Genomic DNA, 13819 nt, shown 5'->3' on the forward strand with positions numbered 1-13819 from the left:
TTCAAGAGTTAATTTCGATTATGTTATGACTTTGATACCAGTCTTTTTATAATTGAGAAGTTTTCTAATATAGTCATTCTTTTTCAATTATAATCTCTTCTTATAAAATTGTGATTAATTACTAAACATTTTATTGAATTATTAAAATCACTTATTCGTCCATCTATTTCTCGGTTAAATTGCAATCAATTTTAATTGATAAATGTAATCCCAATTTTTAATTTATTTCTTATGCACAAAATCATTTTTAATCCATAATAATCGATTACATTCATTTTTCTGCCCTTTTTATGCTTTTCATTTTTAAAAATTTTTTAAAATTGTTTTTCTTAGACGTTGTTTTTGTGAAAAATAGAAATTGGTTTCAATAGATTTCAAGTCAGTTTAAACTAATTTGTTTTAAAGTTTTTATCTTTTTTGATAAGAGTTGTTTCATGATGAATGTTTGTAGTTTTTTAACTACCAAATTATCAGCATGTTGTCTTAGTTTCATGACTTATTCGGTAGAGTTAACTCCACTTACGACGGGAATTCTTCAAGTAATATGAAGGGATACTTGTTGTTTAGTGGTAATATTTTGGGTTCAGATTAAGCAATGTGTGACAAAACTTCTATTTTTATAGGTTTTTTTATTGACAAAAATAATAACCCATAGCAATATAATTAAACTTTTTGTGTGACAACTTTTTGCGAAATAAGATTTGATCAATCATAACTGATTATAATCATTTAAAATTGTTTTAATGAGTTTTTTGATGAACTAATATCAAGGATAATGGACTATAAGAGATTATAATCTCTTAGAAAATATCACAATTATAGTCGGTTATAAATCATTTTAACACCTTTTTTTGACGCTAAAATATGGCTAAAAGGGCTTTTATTGAATATCAAAAAGGTCGAGTTTATATTAAGGCCGTCAACATACCTTAAAAATATCACCCTGCGCCTTAGTTTTTTTGCACTTCGTGAAATTTACTTAACGTTTACTAGTCAAAAATTTACGTTTACTTTTTGTTAAGCGAAGTGATTTCTCGTCCACAGGTTTACTTACAGTCTCAGTGCAGGTGAGATGTTCTTTTTATACCATATTTTCGGTTGTTTAGCTTGATTCCTCACGTTTCTTATTTCTTTTTTCGCAATGACTCTTAGAGCTAATTCATAAAAAGTACATCAACAAATTTTTAAAAAAGTTAACCATTTCGTACGTCTTGCTTCTTCAAAAAAATATACTAAATAAGTTGGCCCAACTTGTTTTAGATGGCTAACTCATTTATATTTTCATGTGAAAAAAACTGCTGATAGCCAGGGAGGGATCTCGGATTTTCTCGAGAGGGCTGGAATTGCAAACAAAATTGAAAACTTTTCTTAGGTCAAAGAAGTTGCTTTTCCGAGCCATCCTAGAACACTAAAAAGACACTACTTTGACAAACTCTTTGCGCAGCCGGCAAATATTTTGAGAAAAAAACAGGTCAAAAAGACAGTTTATGGAAATTTACGGGAAAATTTTGACCAAAAATTTTCGTTTTTTTTGGCGCGCTCCCCTTCAAAAAAGTATATATTGAGGCCCAACGCACCTTCAGAAAAACTTTTGTGTAGGTTGGCCGAAAATGGATGTCATAAAATAATACCAAAAAGAGGGAGTTTTTTGTTGGAGAGGATATCGAAATCCCCCCTCGCCCCTCCCTAAATCTGCCCATGATGATGGAAGTTTTTTTTCAAGAAAAAAAACCAGCAAAATTTGAAGAAATATCCGTAATTTTTGAAACGATTTCGCAGTTATCTTCGTTTTGACTTTTTCAGCATCTTTTTTTCTGAAACCTAAGCCCCATGATCAAAAATTACATCTTCACTATAAGTTTTTCGGAAAATGGACTGAGTAGGAAATATCCATTAGAAAACGCAAAATTTTTTCGTTCACCTGGTTTTTCAATCCCATGATTTGCGTTGTTTTGTTATCTGTTTAACAATGAATTGTTTTGTTTTTTTGTGCCTAGGTAGGTAAGTGAAAGTACTGCAGGCGCTTACTCAGTTTCAAGTGAGATCAATGGTTGGCATTTGGTAGCATTCTTATCAAGTTTCGAGCGAAAATGGTTCAATCAAACCTTTCGGATTGGCTATAAACGAAATCAAATTTTTTACCAACATTGATGAGCGTGATTACATGCTTCTAAAACAGTGCAGCGGAGGCCAGAATTTCAAGTTAAACTCAAGTTTTTCGTCCGACTAAATAAGAACAATCCTGAACTTCACAACGGAAGTTTCAAAATGTTTCTCAGACAACAATTTGTCTATATTACACTCCTAAAAGCAATAACGTTGTCCCAAAATCTATTCAACTGAAGCTTATAAATAAAAAATAGTGGTATCAATCTTGCAAAGAAGTGTAATCAAAGCAAAATCTGCAACAATTCTCTTTATTGGCGAAAAAAGTTTTCTGCTGAAAATATGTCAGGAAGCTCCTTGTTTTAAATGACTAAAAAAGCTCAACTCAATTTTGCTTCGGTAGAAAAAATTCTACACCTTTTAAAACCTTTTTATGATTGTTCATTTTGCCCAAGGATGTGAGTTCTGTAAATTGAAGCATCGAATAGCTCAAAGATTCAGTTAATCATGGCTGTGAAATAGATGATCTAAGACTACTGTCTTTTATGTTAAGGTTTTATATGGAATAGATCTAATCATCCATTAGAACCACAGTACGATTTAGAGAGAATCGATTCAGACAATGCGACAGTGAAACGAACATGAAATAAAGTAGAAAATACTAGAAAACTTCAGAAATTTGGCAAAAACGACATTTTTCGGTGAGCTGGCTAATAGCAAAAAAAGCTTTCGTTTTGATGATTCATGTGAAATTAGAGAGGAACTCAGAACGTCGAACCGGTGAAACGAAATTAGTTTAATTCAGCAAATTTTTCCTCCTTTTAAAAATTAAAATTCATCACAACACAAAGCTCAGCTTCAATACCGAACTTGGAATTATCCCAAAAAGGCTCTGAGTTTTTCAAGCAAAGGCTTTCTTTGTTGTATGCTAACAAATGGGGCATACATTGGCACTAAGAAATGGGTCTACTTATTTATTTTCAGAGGAAACCAAATACAAAATTCTATCAATTTTCACTGGACTCTACACTTTGCATGAGGGTTGCGTGCTTTTTTCTGTGAATTAGTTATGTTTTTATTCTACACATAAGATTCAATTTAATTGATTGAATAAATGTTTTAGAGAAAAAGTCTGGCACTTGCTCGAAAAATTACTCAATTTGGATAAACTTTTGCTATATTTAAGTTTTTTGTTATACCGGGAAAGAAATAAGGTTTTTGCTATATGTCTATGCTAGTTCTTGTTGTTCCGACTTTTGAAGAAAATGACGGAACATTTTTGATCGTGATGGCTCTTTTTCTCCAGACAAATTTCCTATTTTTAACTAGCAGTTTTTGACGTTTTTTTTATATCATTCAAAAAGTATTGTTGTCCTGAGCTTAAATTTGAAAATCTAATACGTACTAAAAATTATGCAAAATTGGATTGAGGCATGCTCTTTGGTCTATGTAATGTTTTGCTATATGCAAAATTTATCACTTTGTATTTTACATAGCGTGTGGATGAATAATTTTTTTGAAAAAATGTTTTCTGAAGAATTTCATCAATTATTTTGTTTCTAAATTACTCCATAGAGATTAAAACGCTGACGAAACTTTCAAGGCTCTGCTCTGATACAAGCAGTCTTATTTAACAGAAAATTTAACATACTTCTTCAAGCATCTGCCAGGAGGAATACTTTCAAAAAGCCAAGAATCCTGGCTTTCGTGGCAAGTTTATCAGGTTTCGCTCTACTAGTTTACTATCGAACTAGAAAAACATTGCGCACTCTTCAAACTATTGGCAATTGGCAATATTCAAAGACACATAACTCTACGAAAAATTATCCCAGGTGAAATATCTTTTCAAGTTGCAGCTCTGAACAACACCACCTTTCGAATGATATTAAAAAATTACGTCAAAACTTGCTAGTTAAAACGTCGAAATTTGCCTTGAGCAAAAAACCACCCGAAGCACAAATATTTCGCCACTTTCTTCGAACAGTATAGTAAGCTTAAAAAATCTAAATTCAAACCGCTAAAAATCAAAATTGAGCGTGAACAAATTTCAAGGCTTTTTCCAGAAAACAATTACCAAGACCTATTTAAGAGAATTCACCATGTTCATAATATTTAAGAAATTATCAGAATATGTCCAGTCGATCAGTTAGTTTCTGACAGTCGGAAATCCACTATGTTCTTTTGACTTTTAAAAAACACAAGATTTGAAAAATAAACTGAAACAAGACTGCTCGTATCAGGACATTGAGCATTTATTGAGCAGTAATAAATTAAAAGAATAAATTTAATAAAATAAATGAAAATAAAATGAAGAATACCTTTTGAATGATTAAAAAAATCCGTCAAAAACGGCTAGTTAAAAAGTCGAAATTTGTCTGAAGAAAAAAAACCCACCCCGAGCACAAATATTCCGTTACTTTCGTATCGAAAGTCGGAACAATAAGTTATTTGTTTGATTACATGCAGTTGTTTCCCATTGCAGCTAAATGGGCTCAATATTGATCTCAACAGTTTTACATATAGCTTCGCGAAATATAATTAAGCAAAACTCTTGCCCGCTCTAAATTTTTCCCTTGCTCGCTCTTTTTGAACTTGAAGTTTACAAAAAATGACTCAGTTGGTTCTATCCGGCCATTCAAGAGAGCTCAGAAATTAATTTTCAAAGAAAAATCAATATTCGCCCCTGGATGAACCTATCAGTGGGCCAATGCACCAAGGTTGCATGAGCGGAGATTGTGATGCAAAGTTTGATGAGTTGTGATGATGTGATGATGAGAAAGATGTGATAATTAATAATGATGTGATAATGTGAACCTTCTCATGATCATGATGTGATGATGAGGAAACGTTAATAAGAACGAACAACAAACCAACATGGAATGCCTGTCTGGCGGCCATGTATTTTCCCTTGAGTTTGACCTCTGACCTCCAATGCTGTTCCTGCATATCCTCCACCCACACTGTCACTGCACTGTAGGGCATCTGGGCCAACTGACTCCTGTGCAGGGGACACACTATCTTGGGCATGTACAGCCACACTATCGTCAGCAGACCATCTAAAATATATGTAAATAAGTACAGTCTCAACAAAAGCTTTTCACAGAAGTTATGCTTCTAAACAATGTGAATGGGGGATGTAGGAGTTGCATTAATTTATATTTTTTGGACACAAGACTTCTCGCATATCAATTTCAAGATTTGAATATTCCGACAGCCCTTTAACTAGCCTCCAATAATTTATAGTTTACTAAATATTTCTTTACAAAGATAAAGGACTGTCAATTGACCAAATAAAAAATTGTTGAAAAGCGAGTCGTATAACAAATAAGTATGTCAGCTGACAGTTTGAAAACTTTACTCAAGTGCAGCTTGTCAATCAAGCCGATCAACTATGTTTTTTTAACAAAGCTAACATTTGATTTAAAAAATGAAAGTTTTAAATCACGGGCATAAAGACTATCACGGGTATGATGGTAGGTCAGTAAGTCGATTTAGCAATAAACCATAAACTGGCGGACCAGATAACTAAACCGAAAATGCAATATTCCATTACTTAATTACAGGAAATGAAAACTGAGATTTGTAAAGTTAACAACTTTTTTCCTCAAAGCAAAAAACTGGATCAGAAATGGAAATGAAATATAAATGATCCCACATTATAAACATTTCTAGCTCAGGAAAAATCGGTTTCATGACTTTTTCATTAAGCAACTGCTGTTATTTTTACGCAACTAGAACAGCATCTATTGAAATTTGAGCATAAATTTATTTTTCAATTGCCATCATTAAATTTAAAACTTAAAAAAATTATCATCATTTTTTCTCTTAAGTAGCCTTGAAAACAAAATTTGTACTGGACGGGACATCAGACTTTCTGGAGAATATCTTCAACCAGATTATCTTGTTCATAAGCTTAAGAGTATAAATACCCACACTTTTGACAGGAAACCATTTACATAATCAAAATCTGTATTATAGAGAACTTTTAAAAAATTTGTTTGAAAATCCAAATCATGACTTAAAAATGCTACCACACTTGATTTTCGACGAGCTTTAATTAAAATTTGAAAACAACGTGGTTAAAAATTGAAAAAAAAGGGGAACTGAAAACACGTGGTTAAAATTGTCTGGAACAAAAACGGTCGGATCAATTTACACTAGTTTCTGTGCAAGTTGTAAAAAGGAGATCGTATCAAGTGGTTCAACCTATTAGCATCTACAATCTGTTATTAATCCACAAATAGCCACCGAAGAATTTCAAGGGGCATTTAGAACTTAATAGCAATTGATATTTTAATAAACAATTTGTGAGCTCGTCAGCAACTGATAATTAAAAACATAGCCAACAGTCAGTTGGAAACGAGTTAATAAACGCAAGTAAGCAGAAAAAATATACGGACTTATTTTTTGATAAAATCTCAGTTATCGAATTTCAAAAAAATGACTCGAAACCGCTTTAAATTTCTAGAGCAAGTAACGATTGAAACTTTTTTGATAAATTTAAGTACAAAAAAAATATTTCCGCTTGTATTTTGTGAAATTCCACTCTCGAACCTATCACGTCGATCACGTGTTTCGCGACAGTTACGTTTTTGCTGCTCGATAGTGGAGTTGTCTTTTTTTGACTACGTTCATCGATTTTTTAAAAATAGCTTGCTTGCTAGATACTCCTTTAGTTGTGTTACCTCATGTAACGAATTACTTTATTCGGCCTATCACGGGTACCTTATTATATTCTGTGTCATGGGAGAATTTTTTTCTGATTTTGAGGAAAATTTGAAAATTGAGTTTGGTTCAAATTTACCTAACCATCCCCTTTTTTAAACTATTTAGTAATCTTTACAATTTTTGCATGTATAAATTTTAAGATATGTTTTTGTATAAATTACGCTTTTCAAAGTTTTTGCATATTTAAAAGTCTACAACTTTTTCTAATTGTAACTACTTTTGTTAGAGCGTTCATTAACTACATGTAGGTAATTAGGGCTTTTTTTATTACGTAGGTGTAGATTCAGAATACTTTAAAATGGTAGTCAAGACGTTATTTTGAAAAAAATTTCAAGAGGAGAAAGATTGCAAAACATCATATCTTTCATTTGCTGACTAAAAGAAATCTTTAATTATTAAAGAGAAGAGTATGTTTTTGCTCTTTCACGCATGTTCTTTCACGACAAGACATGAATGAAAAATGAAATATTAGTACGCATGAATGAAAAAAGAAATCATTTGCACAGTTTCGCGCACTTTTCCGGGCTCTTTCACAATTTTCCGGGCTATTTCACAATTTTCCGGCATCTTTCCCTCAGAAAAAGCAAAAACCTACTCTTCAACAGTTAGAACATAGTTGAAGATGGCCTCGGGAAAAAGAACCGCCATCGGGCACTTCGTGCCCTCAGGCCGGGCTCTTTTAACCTCAAGCATCTTTCAACTATGCTCTAACTACTACAAAAGGCCACATTTATTAGTTCAAAGATTCTTTTAAACATTTCTTAGATAGCGACTCTTGCCAATTCGGATAAAAGATGGTTGCTTAGATGGGTCTTTAGTGACGTATTGCTTAAATCAACGTAGAAAATTAAGTATAGTTTTTTAGTCAGTTTACCGTCTGCTTCTATCTTTCAAAAAACTTGTGTTCTTTCAAATAAAAAGACATTTCAAACGTCCATGCTTAGAAAGGGGCGTTTATTTTATTCTAATTACTTAGTTAGATAGCTTGATGCAAATGTTGTTGTGAGGCTTATGAGTCTGCTGTGGAAGTTGAGACGAGATTTTTTGAAAGTTTATATTGCCATACTTCTGATGCTTTTGAGCATCTACATTATTTTGTTCGGATTACAGAAAAATTTGGTTCACTTATTCGTTTATCCATTCCCTTCCCTGCTGAAAATGATTTTGAATAACAAAAAAAAACAGATCTTGACACTGGCAGACAGATCTTGACACCTTACTTGTAGAACCGAATTTATCTGTAGTCAGAACAAAATAAAGTAGATGCTTAAAAATTTCAAAAATATGGCAATGGTAATTATTTAAAATACAATTCATCTCAAATCCCTGTGACAAAATGTAGAGAAAGAGTTTTACAAAATAAACTTCAATGGCCAACCTGACTGTATCACCACAATAGTGATCAGTGCCCTCACTTCTTCGTCCATCGGCTGCTTACTCATCTCTGGTTCAACCAGCAGAAACAAGAGAAGAGCAGAGTAGAGGGCGAGGGAGAAGATGGCCTTCTGGCTGATCAGGGCTAGCTCAGTGGAGTTGCCGATCTCGAAGCGATGGAACGCACGCTTAAAGAGCACAAATAGTTTCCAAAATTTATGAAAAATTCTTTGCTTGACATTTTCTGCCATTATAGCAATTGCAAAAAGTCAAAGCGATTGAAGAATTTTCAACCAAATGGTCTCATTTAGTGAGAATTTGGTTGATCATTACAAAAGTCCAGAATTTCTGTATAATTTTAATCGGAACTTGGGTCATTGTGTTTTTTTGCATTTCAATGTGTTGATAGTTTGGTTCTCAAGTCTTTTTTCAAAAAAGAGGAAAGTACCTATATTTTGAAAACAAAAAACACAGATTCACAATTGCAGCGATCGCTACAAGAATAAGGTTCTCTAACGGACGCATTTTAACGCAATTCTGCTTCAAGTTTACCTGAGCTAAGATGATGAAGAAAACACATAAAAATGTGGCACATAACGCAAAAATTGCACAATTCAGCATAATGAAGTTTGGCTTCGTTTCATCGAACAACATAGCAACCGCTGCTGTTGACTGTACAACTCCCATAACGAAACAAATATGAACGAATCCGTTTTCTGTCACAAAAAACCATTGCACTCGTCGCTTGTCGCGTCTCGGATCATTTGTCGGCCCAGTGTACAAAAATCCTCGCATAATTCGAATAAATATGGTCGTATATAGAATTTTCAAACCCAGAGATCCGCAATCGCCTTGTGGGAAAACATAGGAAAGATATAATGGCAACCAGGGAAAAAACTGCATAAGTATACAGCCTGTGAAGATTAAAACTGTTCTTTCCCAGGCAAATTCGTAGGGTCTCAAGGCTCGGTTCGGTTGTTTGCCGTCTCTCAATTTTTTCACTCTAAATGAAGATGATTGTTTAGAAATTGATCTTCGTTTAAATTTTTTCTGAAGAAAAACGCTTGTATTGGCTCTTATTATTATGCCGCATTGTTTCGACCTTGTAGTAAAATTTTACCTTTACGAAATATTTTTAATCATAGAGTCACAAAATTTTGAATGATCATTTCATTTATTGATTTAATAATTAAAAGAAATTCAACGAAAATCATATGCTGAAGTAAGATTTTATTTTGAAAGTGCTAAACAATCACCTGTATCTGTTCCATTTTACAATATAAACTATGAGTATAACGATTATCACTGCTGAAATGGAAAGCCCAAAATAGAGGGTGAAGTCTCGGTTCTTTACTGACGAAACGCCCATTTCGAAGTTGACAATTTTTTCGTATGAATCCTACAATTGAACCAGGTTTCTGTGATCAAATGGCAAAAACTGTGATCATATTTTGATAACATGCGTCTGTTATCACTTGCGTGAAATATTCGTGACCGAATAAGAACGATAAAAATCTAAGTCTACACTTTTCTTTAATTGAAAAACGCGTTCAATCAAAACCCAAACAATTTTCGGTATTTTTCAAATTTGAACTTTTTGTCCTGTTATTTTTCTTCATTTCTGGAAGGTAAATTAAAAAAAAAAAACAACAATAGAGCATTTATATGGCATATAGTTAACCTAGTGTTTTCTAGAAGCTATAGTCAGATAGCGAAAGTAATCGAACGGCAACATACGAGCATTCGTTGCGTTTTGTGCGAAGTGAATAAAAAATTACCAGCATTAAAGTTGATCCCAAAGTTAGAAAATTGAACTTTTCCTTGAGTTTGGGGTCCTTTATTAGGTTTAGGCAAAATTACACCGCATTAAACGAAAAATGTTTGGATTTAAGTGCAACCAGCATGAAGTGTTAGCTTGAAAAATAAAGTTTTTTTTAGTATGACCGAAAGAAAAAACAAAGGTCCTTATTCACTAGTTGTTCCGACTTTCGAAGAAATTGTCGAATATTTATGCTTGGGTTTATTATTTTTTTTCAGTCAATTTTAGAGTTTTTTACGAATGATTTTGACAATTTTTCTTTAAAACCATCTGAAAGATATTGGTGTCCTAAGCTCAAATTTAAAAACTTATTTTATCTGTGATCTTTTTTCACAAAGTTGTAATAGTTTGAAATTTGAAGGGCACGCGGCAAAGTAGATCTTTTCCAATTTAACTGAACCAAGCAATTTGTTCTTATAAAACGTTACCTCACGCAAAATTTATCAGTTGGTACTTTAAATAGCTTGCGGGGAATAAAATTAAGAAAGTAAAATTTAAAAAAATATATGCAATTTTCTCATTTTTTGAAAAGTTAATTTATCAGTTACTAATACATTTTAACTAAGTTCTCGTTTTATATTTTGATGCTTAAAGTGTAACGCGCGTTTTTTACTTCTGGCGATTTTACTCGCACCACAAAATTATTTCAAATTGAACTGAAGATATAGCTAATTGGTCTTATTATTTCATATATGACTCGAGTTTCAATGCTGGAGTTTTACTTTTATCCGCCTAAAATCTATAGTTTGTCAGTATTTCATAGCTCAAAAACTATTTTAGGCCAATTAAGTGAGAGCAGCCCGATAAGAGCACAATGTCTTCGTAAAATTTTGTAATATTTGTACCAGAAGCTCACTTTGTTTCAAAGTCACCAATTCGCAGAATGCACATCCAAATTTTTGACTCAATTTTTGCACTACAATTATATTCGACCTCAGTGTGAGACATGAGCAAATCCAAATTTCATCCATCTGCTCTTACGTCACCATAGTCGTCATCATCCTGGTTTACTTGAAAGTTGATTTTTGATCTGTATAGAGGACTTTGTAAATCCGTACAAGTAAAAAAATTGACAAGAAAAAAAAACAAAATTATTGTATCAACAAAAAGCCCTGAAAGTTCCGAATGTTTTTAGGTTGATGCGATAGTGTTCACGTGAAGCAGACAGTTAATTTTTTTTAAACAAAAAGTTACAAACAAAATTTTGAGATGATACAAAATGAAATTTTTCGCACATAGCAATGTATTAAATACACCAAATAGTTTGCCTCAATTCTTTTTGGATCAAAATGATTAAAACTGATTAAGTCTACGTTTACGCGTTAAAAGCACAAAACCTGTCGCGCGTTAATTGTCCCAAAATGGCTATCTTTAAGCCCCGTAATTTTTTTATTGAAGCCCCATATATAATTTGTAAATTGAGCTCATGACAACAATACTTTTTGAACGAGGAAAACAATTATTCTGAAACGTGTAGTTAATCAATCGAAAATTGTCGGGAGAAAAAAACCACCTCGAACACAAATATTCTACCAATTTTTTCAAAAATAGTCGGAACAAAAAACAATTTTTTTCTATTTTCCTCTAAGCCTCGCCAAACAGTTTTTTTTTCATTCATAAAGGTATAAAAACATGAAGATCTGAGGATTTCAGCTCACGACAAAAACTAATTAAAACTTTTCAAAGCAAATTTCAGCAACTATCCAGCATTCGATGGAGAATAAAATGCTATGTATAGCATACCTTCTGCCTTCTTGTGTAATATAGGAGATTAGCTCCAGAGCTTTTTGGATAATTGCCTTGATATTAATTTAGAAAAGTTTGGTATGACAAATAGCTTTCGAAGAAAGTGCCGGAATATCTGTGCTCGGTTTGCTTTTTTTCTCCAGACAAATTTTGTTTTTTTAATTAACAATTTTTGGCGGAGTTTTTATTATATCAGTCGAAAGATATTGTTGTCCTGAACTCAAGTTCTTTAATTTTTTTTTCATTTTTGATTATTTTATGTAAACATGTGGGGGTTCCAAATTTTAAAAATACGGCCAGAATGCGACAATCAAAACGCGATATATTTCGTGCTGTTAACGCGTCAGAGAAGTTTTGATGCTTCTTAAGAATCGTTCTAAATTGAAATGACGCATGCTACCAGTCTTTTTAATACTTTGCTTTGAGCCATTTTTTTCTTTTCTACTTAACATTATTGAAATGTCTGTAGTGTCTGTATGATTTTCAAAGTTTTGTCATTTTTTAAAATTATTCTCAAAAGTTTGAAAGCAAACGCTACTTTGTAGACCTCAAAAGGCAGTGAGAACATTCAGGGCTTTCGGGCTTATGTATTCGCTTTTGACGTTTTTTTCAACAAATTAAATCAAAACAGTATGAATTACAAACTGACCAACAAAAAAGATTAGATAAAAAGTCGAAGTTTGTCTGGAGAAAAAAAACCATCCCGAGCATAAATATTATATCTTTTTTTTAAAAAAAAAATGGAATTGACAAATAATTTTCAAATAATTGACATAATTTATTTCCAAATTCTTAAAAGCAATAGGAACGTTCAATTTATCAATTTTTGTCGAGATCTTCTCAGATCTCCATGGTTGCCCGTGTATAGAATTGAAAAAAAAAAATTGTTTGAAATACATTTAACAGTTTCTCTTCAAAGTATACTTTTCAAAGCAGCGCACTTAAAATAAAAGTTAAAATATGGCTTTATAAACCACGCCCGAGCTCAAATAATCAGTAACTGTTTTTAAAAGTCGGAACAATAACTATTTTAGTTAGAGCATTTGACTTGCTTTAATTCAAATTGAATTAATTTTTGCGGCGTTTCAATCCGCCTGCCTTTAGTACGCGTTCAAAAACTTCATGCCAATTATTCATACTAAATGGGTCAAAACGACAATTACAAAACTGCAAAACAAATAATCACAGAAAAAATATCGTTCTATTTTTGAACTCCAGAAATTATTATTCCGACTTTCCTAACGAAAGTAACAGAATATTTGTGCTCGGTTGGGTTTTTTTTCTTCAGGCAAATTTCGACTTTTTAACTACCCATTTTTTACGGGATTTTTATATCATTTAAAAAATATTGTTGTCCTGAGCTTAAATTGGAAAAGATATTTCACCTGTGATCATTTTTTCTGAAGTTATGGGGGTTTAAAGATTGCCATTTTGGCCAATTTGGGACAATTAAGGCGCGATATATTTTGCGCTAATAACGCGTAAGCGGAAATTGAATCTGTCTTAGAAGTTGTTCCAAATTGGTTGAAGGAAGCTTATTTGCCATGACTGATGTTACTAGGAGCAAAATTTACCACTTTGTACCTTATATGGCGTGTGGGTGTTTTCATAATATTTTAATTACTTTTAAATTTTTCTTGCTAATACTGCTCGATAGACTTTAAAACCTTAAAAAACGATCGGAACATCCATGGTTTCGCCCTGGTACGAGCAGTTTTTTTTGTTTTCCAAATAGTATAATAAATTTTTTTCAAAAAAATTGAAACCTGAACATAGCCAAGCTTAGAAAAATACCGAGCAAACAATTTCCGCTAGTGCTTTTCGTAGTCGAAACGATAACTGGAAATTCAATACGGCAAGATATGCTATCATAAATTCTTAACTTCTGAAGTCTGTTCAATTCAAAGTTTTTTTTTCGACCAAACTGTAATCAATTTTACGACCAAACTGTAATTCAAACTATTGATGTAATAATTTTGCGAAAATTCCGATTCCTTTTCAAGACAAACAATGAGATTATAACAAGGTTATGATGAGTTCGAAACA

The 13819-nt window shown here is 32.5% G+C and overlaps 1 protein-coding gene across 1 annotated transcript in view; it reads right to left on the reverse strand.

The window, feature by feature from the left end:
* LOC134841416 (microtubule-associated proteins 1A/1B light chain 3C-like) overlaps positions 1-13819 on the reverse strand; it is a 393097-nt gene that overhangs the window by 261832 nt on the left and 117446 nt on the right. The gene's annotated exons all lie outside the window — the stretch shown is intronic.

This window comes from Symsagittifera roscoffensis, chromosome 3 (assembly GCF_963678635.1).
Source record: "Symsagittifera roscoffensis chromosome 3, txSymRosc1.1, whole genome shotgun sequence".
Lineage (NCBI taxonomy): Eukaryota > Metazoa > Xenacoelomorpha > Acoela > Convolutidae > Symsagittifera > Symsagittifera roscoffensis.